The sequence below is a fragment of the Camelus ferus genome, chromosome 29, assembly GCF_009834535.1.
Source record: "Camelus ferus isolate YT-003-E chromosome 29, BCGSAC_Cfer_1.0, whole genome shotgun sequence".
Taxonomy (NCBI): Eukaryota; Metazoa; Chordata; class Mammalia; order Artiodactyla; family Camelidae; genus Camelus; species Camelus ferus.
In genome coordinates this window covers 26,185,253-26,199,859 of record NC_045724.1, presented here as the reverse complement: position 1 = coordinate 26,199,859, position 14,607 = coordinate 26,185,253, and the positions used below count along the sequence as shown (strand labels likewise).

Here is a 14,607-nt window from a genome sequence, read left to right as displayed (position 1 = left end):
GTCAGTTCAGATTTTGGAGGCAGAGAGACCTGGGTTTACCCCCAAGTTACTCTGCTTACAAGCTGCGTGGTTTATGGCAGCTGGTTTTCCTTCCTTGCGGTTCAGTTTTTTCACCTGAATAGTAAGGATGATGAGGCTCTTAATAATACTTAGTTCATGCAGTGTTTGAGAGTTAAAATCAGATCGTGTCGGCAGCACGTTTCAATGTCCTGCACAGGGCGGGAGCTCAGCGGGGCTGGGCGGGGCCCTCACTGGGTGACGGGCCATTGCTCCCCTCCCAGTCCCAGGAGCAGCAGTGGCAGCCCTGAGAGCCATGCCAAAAAGTCCCTGTTTGTTTTCTTGCTACTTTTCCTGATTCTTGCTGTATGTATATATTCTTGAATAGCAAGTTTCTCATGTACAGGAACACATCTGGGATCATAACGGTATCTAAAATAGACGTCTTTACCCAAGGAACTATTTCTGCGATGATAAAGAGGATGTGAAGGAAGAGGGGAGTTGAAGTGAGCAAGAAGAGGTGATTGCTTCCAGAGAATGATCACAGCATTGTCGCGCAGAGAGAAGCAAATGTCCTTTTCCTTCCCAAGCCTTTATTTAACTGTCACCACACAGCAATTAAGTTCAAAGCAGAGCCGCAATTTGCAAAGTACCTTGAAATTTTGATGAGAAGTATTATGCAGGGACTAGGTAACAGGAACAATGAGAGGAAATGTAAAAATAGACCTTTCCACCACAATGGGATTCACGCTGCGTGCGCTGGTGCCTGCCGAGTGTATCTGACACGTTACCTTGGTTCTCTCCTGCTCCCAAAGCTTATTCTAGGTGAACCCTCCCGCTGAGTGACCAACGAAAGCTATCTGTCCTGTTGTCACTTGCACAGACTCTTCCATGCCTTGCAAATTTGCAAAGGAGTCAACGTTATAATCAGTCAGACTAATCAGCGTCGGATGCAGTGGGGAAGAGCCCTTCTGCAACCTCTTTTTTCTCGGTCGCAAATACGTAATTTGATGGGGACTATTTGGACCTCAATTATAATTCCATCTAATAGGAACCTTTTCAAGCCAGTTGGAAGATGGGGTTTCTAAGCACAGAGTTTAACAATCAGATCATATTCCATCATAAGAAGGAACTGTATTTGCTTAATTATTCCCCTACTACTGAGGATTTTGATAATTTTTTATTTTACTTTTGGGGAACTAGAAACTTTTCTGCATGTAACATTTCCTACACTTTGGATTATTTCTTCAGGACAAATTCCTAGATGTAATATTAGTATAATAAATGGGCATGAATATTTTAGTGACTCTTAATATAAATTGCGAGACTGCCTCCCCAAGTCGCTGTGTCACTCTGCAGCATCTCTGTGGAGCGCTGCTCCCTGTAGGGCCCTGGGAACGCACACCCTGCCAATAGCAACATCCAAGGGACCCAGGAAGTGACTAAGAGTCTACTAAGCACTTTATGTATTGTAGCTACATTGAAGTGTGTCTTTTAAATTTTTGTTATATTTTCTAACTAGTCATTCTTGACATACAGTAATCCATTTGATTTTTAATGTGAACTCATTCCTTTGTTCATACCTCATATTTTTTCATTTTCAATTGATTGCTTTGACGTTTTTAGTCAAAAAATTTTTCAACTACAAAGTGATCAGTTTTATTCCTTGCCAATATTTTATATACTTACTTCTGTTCCATGTCTTATTGTAGAAGACAGAACTTCCAAGCTAATGTTTATGTAACAGTGATGACATCGATTCTTAATTTGATGCTAATGTTAATGGTCTCTACAGACTCAGCTTTGCATTTAATCTTGATGTTACGAAGCTATACTACTGTTCTGACTGTTACCTTTCTCGGGGTGGGTGGTGAGTTTTAGAAGTTAATGTCTCCATGTTTATGAACACAAACGCTTGTTTGATTTGTAGTGAGTCATCATTATGTTACTAAACCACACCTGGGTCTGCTTGCCCAATGTACAGCAAAGCCAATCTACTGATGCCAGGTCGTGGTGAAGGAAAGCACAGCATTTACTGCAGGGTGTCAAGCAAGGAGAATGGGCAGCTCGTGCTCAAAGATCCAAACTCCCCAATGGTTTTCGGGGAAGAGGCTTTTAAAGGCAAGGTGAGGGAGAGGGCCACAGGGTGCGTGATCAAACTCATGGACGTTCTTCTGATTGCTTGGCTTTGAGGTAACCAGGTGGTGTTTCAGGAGTCAGCTTCATCAACCTTCTTGTTCCAGCTGGTCTGAGGTCTTCATACTCAGGTCAGCATTCAGTCAACTTCCTCCATCTGGTGGGAGTTTTAGTACCTGCAGAACAACTCAAACATATGACTCAGAATATAATCTCTAGCCTTGAGGAGGAACTAAGGGTCCTTGACTTTGTTTATGGCTAAACAATTATGATTTTGTCTTGCTTGACTGCTTCCCTTTGTTTCTTCATTTCTTCATTTCTCTGATTAAATATGTTCTTTGGAACTTGGGGAAGGCCTAGGAGGCTAAAGCTTTTCTACAAGCAAGAGTCAGGGGACAAGGAGGTGGGGAGATCTGGTCCCAGGAAGGCCCTGCAGGGTCCTGCTCAGTTTCAGTTATAGTCTGTGTTCACCATATTGTAGGAGGCTTTGCCTTTGGATTTTAATATGCCTTGGAATCATAATTGCTAATAATTTATGTAGGCATTTCTAGTATTTATTTGTGTATCAACATTGTGTATTTTTGTAAGAGAAAAAATCATTTCTTATCTTTTCTACATTAAGAAACAGCTTTATAAAAAAGGAATTATTTCTCCCATAATGCTTGAAATAGCTTACCAAGACAACTTTCTGTGCCTAGATCCCTTTAAACAATAATTCCTTGCTAACTCAGCACCATGCATAATTAATGGTCTACTCAGAGATAAATGGGGGGAAAAGGGGGGAAAAGAAGAATAGAGAACACGAACTCTGTTTCTTTGAAAAGACCAACAAAACTGACAAACCTTTACCTGGATTAAGAAAATTAGGGACAAGATGCAAACAATTGAAATCAGCAAATAAAGTGAGGACACTACTACCAAACCTACAGAAATACAAAGAGTTATGAGAGAATACTATGGACAATTATATGCCAATCAATTAAATAACCTAGAAAAAAGGACAAATTATTATAAATACATAAATTACCTAAACTGATGCAAGAAAAATAGAAAATCTGAACATACTTTTAATAAGATATTAAATCAGTAATCAAAAACCGCTCTGGTACAGTCCACTCTGTAGCAGCAAAAGCATCCCTTTTAAGATGTAAATCATATCACATCACTCCACTGCCTAAAACTACTGCTCAAAGAAGAATCAAAGCCTTTAAAACAACTGTGAGACTCTATAATCTGTATCAACTCCACCCACCACGTCCTCCCAGGATTTCATTTCCTTCTGTGCCTTTCTTTTTCTTTTTATCCCAGGCAAAAAAAAAAAAAAAAAAAAAATTCTCTTCTTATTTTTTACATCTTAAAAATATACCCTGTTTTTGTCACCCTCTACTCCACGTAGATCCTTTGAGGTTTTTTTCCCAAAATAGTACAAACCACTACCTAATAACTTATTTGTTTACTTGCTAATTATGCAGGGAAACAACATGCACACTCACACATACACTTTCACACAGACGCAAACCTCAACAGAACAAGACTTCGCTATTTTATTTGCTGACATCCCAAGTAACTAGGTAAGCCCCTGGCCCCAGCTAGACCCATAATAAATATTTATTGAATGATTTAATGAAGTCAGTTTCATTATGAAGCATTAACTATATTTCTATTAAGTATCAAACACTGCCCTAAGTATAATTATACCTCTTTTAGTGTTTCTAACAATCCTAATAGTTCTAAAAATTAACTACAATTATCCTTATTTTTTGATGAGATTCTGAGAGATTGAGGAGTTGCTTAAGATTACATAGCATGTTAATAATAGAATTGGATTTCAGGCTTTTAATTTCAAGCTTTTAGCTCTGTTACATCAGTTGTCAGTACTACTGGGTGCCCTGGGCAACCACAGAATAGAACCCATGGAGACAGGATTAAAAGCCAGACACCAGTGAGAACCATTCTGGGCAGCCTCAACATCTGGTTTTATAGCCTTTTGTCAGATTACAACGGCCAGTACTCAGACTAGAGTTTTGAACTTCTGCAGGAAGTGCGTTTTCCTGATGTGCAGAGCTACCAGACAGCATCCTTTCCGTCAGGGAAACAGGCGGACAAGCCGTCTATGCCCCTGGGGTTTCCATGCCGTTTTGTCACACTGACTGGAATAACAGCTTTGACGAACGATTTAAAGTAAAATTACTGGTGCAAAAAAGTCTATTCTGTGGATAGTCACATGATTTGTCCCAGTTGGGCACTTTCTAATTAAGAAAGAAATATGTGCATAATAAGCTCCAGCTACAATTTGCTCATTATTGTTTGTTCTTAATTCGGCAGGGAGACTTCCAGAGTGAGCAGAGTGCGCCGCTCTAAGGCAAGCTGTTCCCTTACGCTGCACGCAAGTCTCAAACAATCCAGTTCTAAAGAGTATTTTTGCTAAAACGCATCCTCTTGGGACCTTTGCTTAGAGGTTGTTCAAGAGAAAAAACGATGAATGCAGAACAGAAGGTGAAGTGACGTGGGAAATGGTCAATTTTCCCTCATTTCGGGACTGAGTGTGGAAAATCAAGTTACTATTTGGCCAGGTGTTGGAATACTCTGAACACGTAACTTTAATGTGAACCCTCAGCAAAGATTATGCATTTCATCTTCTTAGAAGCATTCCTTGTTTCTGGAGGAGTTTGGGGTACATAAGTCCACAGCGTTTTTAAGAAGAGTTTAGGGAAAAGGCAGTCCACTCGAAGGAGGGCAGAGACGATCACCAGATGGGACATGGAACCAAAACGGCGTGTCTGCTGCTGTTTCAGCTTATGTGGAGTCGGGGAGGAAGCCGTCCTGTAAGTGAGGAGAAATGTGAGACATTTGCTTAACCAAGAGTGGCTTAAATTGGGAAAGATTAAAGTTTACAGAAGATTTTTGTTTAAACTCATTATAATGAAGTGAAGAAAAGAAAGATAAAGCTTACAGATAAACTTTAATCTCTGAAAAATTAAGAGTACAGTCATGCTTGCATTACTTTGATGTAGGGGAAAAGTAAAGTTTAACTAAATTTGTGTTGCTCGTCATGCGAAGTTACTCTTTGTTTCATGAGCTCTCGTTTTGTTTCCCACTGCCCACTCTAACTTCTAAAGGCGACACGTGCCCTTCCTTCTGGTCCAGTCACGTTCTTTCCGTACATAAACACACCATGTTCACCTGCACTGCTGGGCTTTCTTTTAGGTGATTCGTTCCACCAGTAACACGTTTCTTCCTCCCTAGCCGTTTTCCAAATCATACCCATTTATCCAGCCTCAGCTTGTCACGGTTTCTCTGCGTCGTCTTTAATACCCACTGTTGGTCTCTTCCTTCTTCAAACGCTTTTAGGACCCAGAGTCTGGATCACAAAATTTAGTGTGCGTGATTCCTTGTTTTATATCTCACGTGTGTTGCTTTTATGTTTCTCAAACTCAGATTTAAGCTTTGACCCCAGGCACCGCGTTTTAGATCTCCCTGGTACCCCACACGGTACCTGACACAATGGCGACGGCAAAGGAAGTATGCAAAGGTGTGCTTTTGATTGGTAATGAAGTGCGATGAATTTAATAAAAAATAAAACCGCTGCCAGCCCTGGGACCCCTGCTTTTTAGCTAAGGTTTCTTAGATAAATCCAAGTCAGCCTGGTTTTCGGAATCCTAGGAAACTTCTGTGGCTCCACGTCACCTGCCATGAAGTAAAAACTCAAATCTAAATGGGAAGAGTACATTTTAACATCAGACCCTGTCTCACTCCCCATCTCAGCACCTGCCATCCTTGCTGGCTATTTCAGTGTTCACGTCAGAGACCATCCTTATCCTGGTACCCTGGCACTTGACTTGGGAACCTCCAAAGACATGAGGAAGTTAAAATGCCACAGAGCTACCCGTTATTAGCAAGAATCTGCACTTCTCTTATGCAAGCACTCCCCACGTTGCTGCAAGCATTTGGTTCACTTCCAGAGCTCCCAAAATACTGATTCTGCTACGTTTGCCAGCTTCTCACTGTTTTTACGGAGGGTAGAATTCAGAGTTCCTTCCTTCACCATTTTGCTGACACCATCTCCCCCTTTGTTTCCTGAGCCCCTCCACCTACCATCCAAACTCTGTCCTCCTCAGTCATAGGCAAATCACTCAAAAGGCTGTTTACGCTCGTCGCCCCATTTGCTTATCCCCCACTTCATCCTCAAGCCTCTATCATTTGGCTTCGGCTCCCACCGCCCCACTGAGCGGCTCTTCCTAAAGTCACCAGTGGCCTCCGTGCCCAAGACGCATTTGTCTGACTATTTTCTATCATTTAAACACTCTCAGCTTTATTCTTCGGCGAGGCCTCTCTCAATGCCCAGCTCTCAGCACCATGTCTGACACACAGCAGGCTCTCCACAGTGTTTCCCTTTTTTGGTCACTTTCACTCTGGCCTGGACGCCCCCTCCGTCCTGGCCTGTGGATGCGCCTCGGGATTCGGTGGCAAACAACCTTACGTCTCACCCTGCAGTCCACCCCTAGGCATTCGCATCCACTTGCAGGGCTCCAGCTCTTCTCGACGTGCAAACCAAACACATCCGAACCTAGCCAGCACCTTCTCCAGGGAGCCTTCCTCACCTCGTGCTGTCTTCCTCAGCGAGCACCACAGTCACGCACCAGAAACCTAGGAGGTACTTTCTGCCCACATCACTCGTCCCACTGGCAATGATAATACAGAAGTGTTACTAAACAAGTCAATTCCCTTGGCTGAGAAAGTATATAAATTCTTGGCCACCTGCTTACGTTTTTAAGGCACAGGCTAACTTCCCGAGGGAATTCCAGAAAGGTAAAACAAAGCTCATGAAAAGCACATGTTGAAACACCAAGTTCCCACCAGACCTGGCTTGGAGGGAGGAAAGTAAGCTGGATTCCCCCGGAGACCTTTCAGACGCCACCTGACTGGGCACAATGTGTCCTGCAGATGTCAGAATCAGAAATAAACCTGCCTTAAGAGAGGAGAGGCACTAGTTGACCTCCCTTGTAAGGGGGACACAGCTGGCTGTCCTCTGTAAGAGCTTCTTTAGATGGAGAATGGTTAAACTCTGCTAGATACGGCATCTTTGCAGATATTGGATGAAACCTAGACACGGAATAGAAGCTGAAGATACAATGAGACCAAGTGATAACCTAGCAACTCAGCTTGCTGGTGAGGGGGGTGTCCTGTAAAAGAAGTTTACGTAAAATTCTATATTAAAGAAAGAAATATAATGCATCAAAGTTGTGTCAGTAAACTTCGCTAACACGCTGTATATGGACTCCGTGTCCCTTGAGGCTAGGTGTACTTCTCTGTGGAGTTTTACATTCTACACCATCTATGTGACCAAATTGTGTTTTTCTTAAATGGGGGTGAAGGAGTCATATGTTCTGTCTTCTTAACTGCCAGCTTGTTACATAAGACATCGATTTTTTTCAAAAAAGAACTCAAAGGTGCTCTAATAATTGCCTAGGAGACAAGAAAATACAGGACATTATTTGGACATATTTGTGACTCTGACTCCAAGAATTCTAACAATTCATACCCAAATGATTACCCAAAGCTGCACTTTCCTTAAGTTTATTTCACATTTAAGGCTCAGTTTTTTTTTATCAAGATTTGAGACACTTCTGCTCATCTTACTTGAACTGATTTTCAAAACAACAGCAACAATCATCAGTGATCTATTAATATGCTAATTGATCCCAAAAAGCAGGAAAACATCACACAAAACAAAATGCTAATTTCATCACCAAGACTGACTAAGGTTTTATTAAAAATCCCCTTCGTATCTCCTTTACCTTCAAACATCGCCCCCCAGGTCAACGAGCTCTCTGATCCATTGTCTCCAACGCTAGCTCAGTAGACACAGAAATGCAACCCCTGCGAAATGACAGCATGTCCTTTCCTCCCTTTTGTCTGAGTGATAGTTGGCAGTCATGAGAATGGACCAACAGTGATGGCAGCCGGGACACCCTGAGCCTCCAGGAGCTCTAGATATGACCAAGTATGTCTGCGCCCTTGCCTGCCTTTCCTGCAAGCGCACCCATGTCATTTACCCGAGGAAAGAAACTGAAGCCCAGTAACCAAGCTTCCCTTAGAATCAAAGAAAAGTTCTTAGAAAGGAACTTCTAGAGACCATCAAATCTGGTTCCTGTCACCTGGCCACTCCAGTGTGTGACCGTGGTGTTTTGGGTTTTTTTGTTTTCTTTTTTTTTGTTTGTTTGCTTTTTTTAGAGTTCTCCAGAAAGGAACACCCGAAAGTTTTCCTCAGTGACTATACTGGTTTCCTGAGTTTGCTGCGACAAATTATGACAAATTTAGGGGCTTAAAACAACAAAACTGTCTTCTCTCACAGTTCCTGAGACCAGAAGTCTGACATCAAGTTGTCAGGAGGACCACGCTCCCCCCTGGAGGCTCTTGGGGGAAACGCTTCTTTGCCGTATCCAAGTTCCTTTGTGTTCCATGGTCGCGGTCACATCACTCTGATGTCTGCCTCCTTGGTCACATTGCCTCCCACTCTTCTGTGCTGTCATTTCCCTATGCCTCTTTTCTGTTGACATTTGTGATTGTATTTAGGGGCCCCAAATAATGCGGGATAATCTCTCCTGATTTCAAGATTTTGGGGGGAGGGGTGGGTAATTAGGTGGGCTTTTTTTGAGGGTGGTACTGGGGATTGAACCCAGGACTGTGTGCATGCTAAGCAAGTGCTTTACCAATGAGCTATACACTGCCCCCGTCTCAAGATTCTTAACCTAATCACATCTGCAAAGTGAAATCACACCTTTTTTGCCATGTAAGGTAACAGCCACAGGTTCCAGGGGTTCAAAGACGGATACCTTGTGGGGCCCCCATTACTCAGCCTACCATAGAAACCCATGGAGTCCTTTGCAGCCAACCCTTATAAACTTTGGGTGGCTTTGAGACAGCTAGGTTCAATAGCTGAATGATTCATCCACTGATTTGTTCAGCTACCATCCAGCCAATACCTACTTTGTGCAAGACGTTGCGCTAAGCCTAGGAAACAGTCAAACAGACACATGTGGACCCAGCATGCGGGAAGTAAAGCTGAAGTCAAACACTTTCAAAGTCTTGGCAGTCACAAACAGCAGCTCAGTGGAAAGAGGTCTGCTCATAATCGGGAAATCAGGGACTGTGACGTACTAGTGCTTTGTAACTACAGTTTTAAAAATGTCCCGACCAAGGACTGGAAACGCCCAACCAAGACAAGTGGGCAGACAGAGCCTGAGGAATGACAAGGCACATCTTTCCCTCACTTCACTCCACATCCCACCAGAATGTCGTGCAGGGACGAAGCCTGGGGCTCGAAGACGGAAAAACCTATTGCAAAATTTTGCAGCCAAGTCTGCACCTTGTAGGCCTCCATCCCCAGCCTCTGCTAGATTACTTGTCCTGTGTTTTAATAGACTTTGTTATTTCTAGGAAAGAGAAGACCCACAGATCAGGAGACAACTGCCGTTGAAAGGACAGTTCACGCCACTCACAGATTCCAGGAGAGGGAGCAGGCGCCCCGCCACAGGGCCACAGGGGCAATCTCCAGGCTTGGACATGAGGCAGAGGGAGAAACTGTGTGCAAGAACCCTTCTCTGGTTTCCACTGGAAGGAACAGGCGAAGTAGGGGAGGCAGGCTTAGGGCTGGCTAGTCTGAATAATTTCAGCAGCTCTGGGGCGTGGCGGTGGTCCTTGCTGTCTGGTGTCTGGCTCTGGGGTAATTAGGGCAGGTGAACAGCAGCCCGGGATGTGAGGGCCTGATAAGGGAGACCGTTGAGGATGCAGACTCTGGACTGGTTGGTTTGTATTTTAAAAAACGTGCCCCTGGGAGCAGGACTCCCCGCCGAGATCCGGGAGAGGGGCCATAAGGGAGGCAAGAGACCAAGGCGAGGCGACCGGCGTATGAGTGGGTGGCCCGGGACCAGACGCGTCTGGAACACCACTGGGTGGTGTCTGGATTACGCACAAGGGCAGATGGGAAAGCATCAAGTTTATAGGCGCTAGGAACGTGGCCCATACACCTGCCTCCCAATTCAGGGGCCACGATACTCACTCCTGAAAGGGCTTCAAAAATTTCAACTGCAACACGAATTTAAAATATGATTACTTTAAGAAGAACACGTACCCAGTTGGCCTGAGAGAAACTAGTCACGTGCCCACATGCCCTTCTGGAAGGCGGTGTGAAGCCCAGAGGGGAGCAGCCCGCACGCCCTCTGTCGCGTTATCTGTTGTCTGGTCTCCTCTGTGCGCTTCCGCCAGGGAAAGCCCTATGGAAAGAAACAGTGTTCGGTCGCCTGGACGGCTAACATCTAAATCACTTTTTGAAATACGAAGCCCGAAAGTAGTGACAGCTTATGTGATTGATTACTCGGCCTCTGTTTTTAATTCTTACTTGGTTTGGGGAAGGTCGTGAGCAACATCCGCGCTCCAGTTCCTTCCAGACTCTCAGGGTTTCTTGCCGGGTTTTAGTCACACGGACACGAGCGCCCTGCCCGGAACCCATCCGCCTTTTCCTCTGACTCGTCCTTTGGGTGAAAGTGCTGCTGAGCCCTTGTAAGCACGCGGGGCGGGGCGGGGGCGGGGCTGGGAAGGGGCGGGCGGGGACGGGGCGGGGCTGGGAAGGGGCGGGGCGGGGCTGGGAAGGGCGGGGCGGAGGATGGGCGGGCGGGGAGGAGGGGCGGGGCGGGGAAGGGGGAGCAGGTGGAAAGAACGCTTGTGTGGCCTCTGAAAACCACAGACAGACGCTTTCATTAAAAATAAAACCATAAACAGGCTTATGTAGTTTTCAACTGTTTGTGTAAGTCTGCTAGTCCTGCAAGTCCCTTCTGCCTTCATCAGCATGGCTAGAAGTCCTCACACACTGCGGCCTGCAGCCTCCTTTCTGGAGGAGCCCTGGACCAGCCTGAGAGGACAGCTCGGGTCTCGGCGGCCGCAGGGAGCCTGCCCGTCGGCGAGGCCTGGGCTCCTCAAGGTGCGGACAGCCATGGTCATTTCATTTTCGTAGACTCACACACTCACACATCACTTTGTCAAGGGTGTAAGCCAATATAACACCAGATTTCTTTTCATGATCACATAGCACTCAACAAGTCTGACGTCATTTGCTGACCTGCAACAGTGAGCTTTCCAAGGGCAGGGATGGGGGCCTCTATTTCTGTACCCCCAGATACAGCAGACAGCAGGAACCCCGCAAACACGTGGTGAATGGATAAAGGAATTTCTGACAGTGCCTCAGGCTCATTGTTGCAAACATAGCTTAGAGATCACTGCACGGACCTGTTGGTGGCAACTCGGGGATTCCACAGGAAACAGGTTTCACTGTATCAATTTAAATATTTCATATATTTATAAATGTTTTATTAAAATGTCCAGGTTTGATGCGACAGATATGCAGAAACTAAAGTGTGGCCTATTTTAAAGATACTGTTCTCTTCTAGTCTGACACTAATCAGAAAGCTTTTATGAGCATTCTTATTACCCTGAAGCTTCTTTTGAACATATTTTTAGTGACAGTCTCATTTATGCATCAACCGATTCAACCTCTTCCTGACTTTGTCATTAAAACTAATTTTGATTCTCCCTTTCTTCTCTACAGACAGAATATATACTTAAAACTTACAGTGGTGTCATCATTAAGCTGGGTTTATTTTGAGTCGATGAGATCCGACCAGGCTAGCCCCTCTCCAACATCAAAGTAAGTGCAGATCATATATTATGTCTTCTAGCCCTATACTGAAGAGAGAGGGGAAAAAACATTTATGCATCAGACCTGCCTTTATCTGTTTACTGCCTTTTATTGTTATTCATTAGAAAGCTAGGTTTTGATGCAAATTAAAACAGAAATTCCAAAGGTTAGCTCTCTTGTCCCCTGCTCATAGAAACAGGAAGGATGGGATTCTAGACTCAAGGAAAACTTTATAGCCCTTTCTAATCAGGCAGACACTTTATAACAAAACCTAACCCTTGGAGGCATGAGGTGATAATGATGAAAGAGCCTTTAGAAACAGATAAAACATTATGCCAATGTGAATCCCAGGGAAACCTGATTCTTGCGGGCTGTTCCCTGAGGGCTTCTTTTGGTGGTTTAACATGTCTGCCCTCCAGCCCTAAACGCTGCCCCAGAGAGTTCCACCCTAACCCCAGCCTAAGCGGGAAGCCCCCTTACTTAACCCTCTGCCGTGTTTGGGTCCCTCCCTGAGATTTCACGTGTTCACCAGTGAGTAGCTGGCGCCCCACTCCCTGCCCGCAGGGTCACCGGATCCCCGGCTCCTGGCAGGATCCCCGGCTCCTGGCAGGACTCCTGCAGCTCTGAAGGCGTCCCGTAAACGCCGGCCGGGGGACGGGGTGCACCCACCCGACAGCTGCGGTGAAGGGGTTTGCGTCTCAAGACGCCCTGGGCTTATTGATCTTTCAGCGCGTCTTTTCCGGGCGTCTAACCCCTAAGAATGATTCTAGGCGCTAAAGATTCACTAGGAAACAAAACAGAAAACCAAACCCCCTTCTCTCACAGAACTTGTATTTTGGTGCAGAGAGACAGGCCGTAAGGTAGCACAATGAGTAAACAAATTATGTCAGGAGGTGAGTGCCCCGGAGAAGCAGCAAGCAGAAGGGGGGGCCTGGGGCCGAGGCGGAGCTGAGCGCCCGGCTCAGGCGCCGTGAGCTTGCTTTACGTCTGGCCTTCAACTTACCAGAGAATCTTCAGACTTACCTCCTTTGAATCTCACGTGACTCCATGCGCCGTCACCACGTGTAGAAGGGCAGTACTGGGTGTCGGGAGCCTCTGGCACGTGCTTCCTTTGACCTGAACCACGTACATGAATCTGGTGAAAAAAAAATCCTTCTGGGCCTCAGTTTTGCCATCTGCAAAGTGAGAAGATCAAACTAAACTCTGAGACCGTTTCAGCCCTGGAAGTGTTTTAATGACAATGTGGAACTTGACTTGAGTCTGGTGGTCCTGGAAAACAAAGTCAAGAAACACCCCTTTCGTGCTGGGGGAATGGCTTACCTCCAGTCCCTCCCCAGGTGGCCTGGGTCAGAGTCACGGATGTTCCGCTTGATTTCCTACGACACCGCCACTCACAGACCTTCCAGAGTCCCGTCTTTGCCTCATAAATGCTTAGCGGCACGCTGGTCCTCCCTGATCCGTCAGGACAGGAGGCTTGTTAACCGAACTGTGGCGCAGACCCTCTCCTCCGGAACTCCGGCTCGGCCCCAGCCTGAGCAGCAAACAGAGCCCGTGAGAACAGGCTGGGCTCTGGGAAGACCTTCTCCAGCCTCCCGCCCCACACAGCTAGCCTGGAGCCCACCTCCCCCCGGCGGGCTCTTCCTAGCTATGTTTACTCCTCCCTATAAAAGAGAAGAACCCTCTCTGGTGAACCCTTGAGACACTTGTAGACGCATGCTCAGAGCATTCACCCTACAGCAAGAGCCCCCCTCCCCCAACTACAACAGCCCCTCCCCCAACTGCACCAGTCCCCTCCCCCAACAACAGCCCCTCCCCAACAACAGCCCCTCCTTCAACTGCATCAGTCCCCTCCCCCAACTTTAACAGCCCCCGTCCCCTATTGCAACTTCCCCTCCCCCTACTGTAATAATACCCTCCCCCCATTGCAAAGATCCCCCGCCCCCCATTGCAGTAGTCCCCTTTCCCCCCAGAGCAGAGAGGAACTACTGCCCCTTCTGCTACCAACATCAAAGGGGCCATTCATATTGCAAGACACAGAGCAACGATCCCAAAATTTCACATTCCAGGTCTGTCCTCCTCCCAGCAAACATTCAGTCCTCTGAAGTCTGCTGTGTTCTTGTGAGAACGGATACCCGCCCTTTGTAGTCAGTCACTGTTCTACCTGAGCCTCTCCACCTGCATCTCCACCCCTTCCTCATCAGCTGGACCTGGACTTGGTTCTGGAAAGGGTCCTGGGAGCCAAACAACAAAACCCTGAAGCTTCCAAGAAGAGGGATAAGGAGGGAGAGCCGTGAGTGCTGTGTGCCATGCACAAGCGGCCATACAAATTCAACTGCACAGCTGGGTGAGGAGCGTTGAAACAGTGCCAGAGAAGGGCTGCCTGTCCACCCAGAGAGCACAGACCCCCACGCACCCTCCCACAGCCTCAGCTCCTTGGCTGTGATTCTGCTGCTTGAAGGCACTTCACTCTGTCAACATCCTCTATGAACAGGAGACGATTCCATCAGATGATCAGCTGAAAACAAAGGATAGAAGAACCCACAGGACTGGACCCCTGAGAGACAGCAGCAGTCCCCAACACGGCCCTTCCTCAGGGACTTTCAAGGGCAGTCTTGTCAACATGAGACTCTGCAAACTTTATGTGCAGCTTTTGGACCCTGACCCCCAAGGGAGAGGATATGACGTCTCTGTAACTGAAATTTCTGTCTGTCTCTCACTACAAGACACAGAAACAACAGCCAGATGGATTTTTTGGATTTGGGGGCCATTTTTAAACTAAA

At 46.2% G+C, this 14,607-nt stretch overlaps 2 long non-coding RNA genes across 2 annotated transcripts; both read right to left on the bottom strand.

Annotated features, from left to right (window-relative positions):
• Window positions 1–3,496: 3,496 nt before the first annotated feature.
• On the bottom strand, window positions 3,497–10,813 carry LOC116660477. Its single transcript, XR_004316024.1, has 3 exons — window positions 10,535–10,813; window positions 10,268–10,409; window positions 3,497–4,956 (listed from the first exon to the last, which is right to left on the bottom strand). It is a non-coding gene; the product is annotated as an uncharacterized LOC116660477 (long non-coding RNA).
• On the bottom strand, window positions 10,814–13,491 carry LOC116660478. Its single transcript, XR_004316025.1, has 3 exons — window positions 13,148–13,491; window positions 12,851–13,002; window positions 10,814–11,874 (listed from the first exon to the last, which is right to left on the bottom strand). It is a non-coding gene; the product is annotated as an uncharacterized LOC116660478 (long non-coding RNA).
• Between the last annotated feature and the right edge of the window lie 1,116 nt (window positions 13,492–14,607).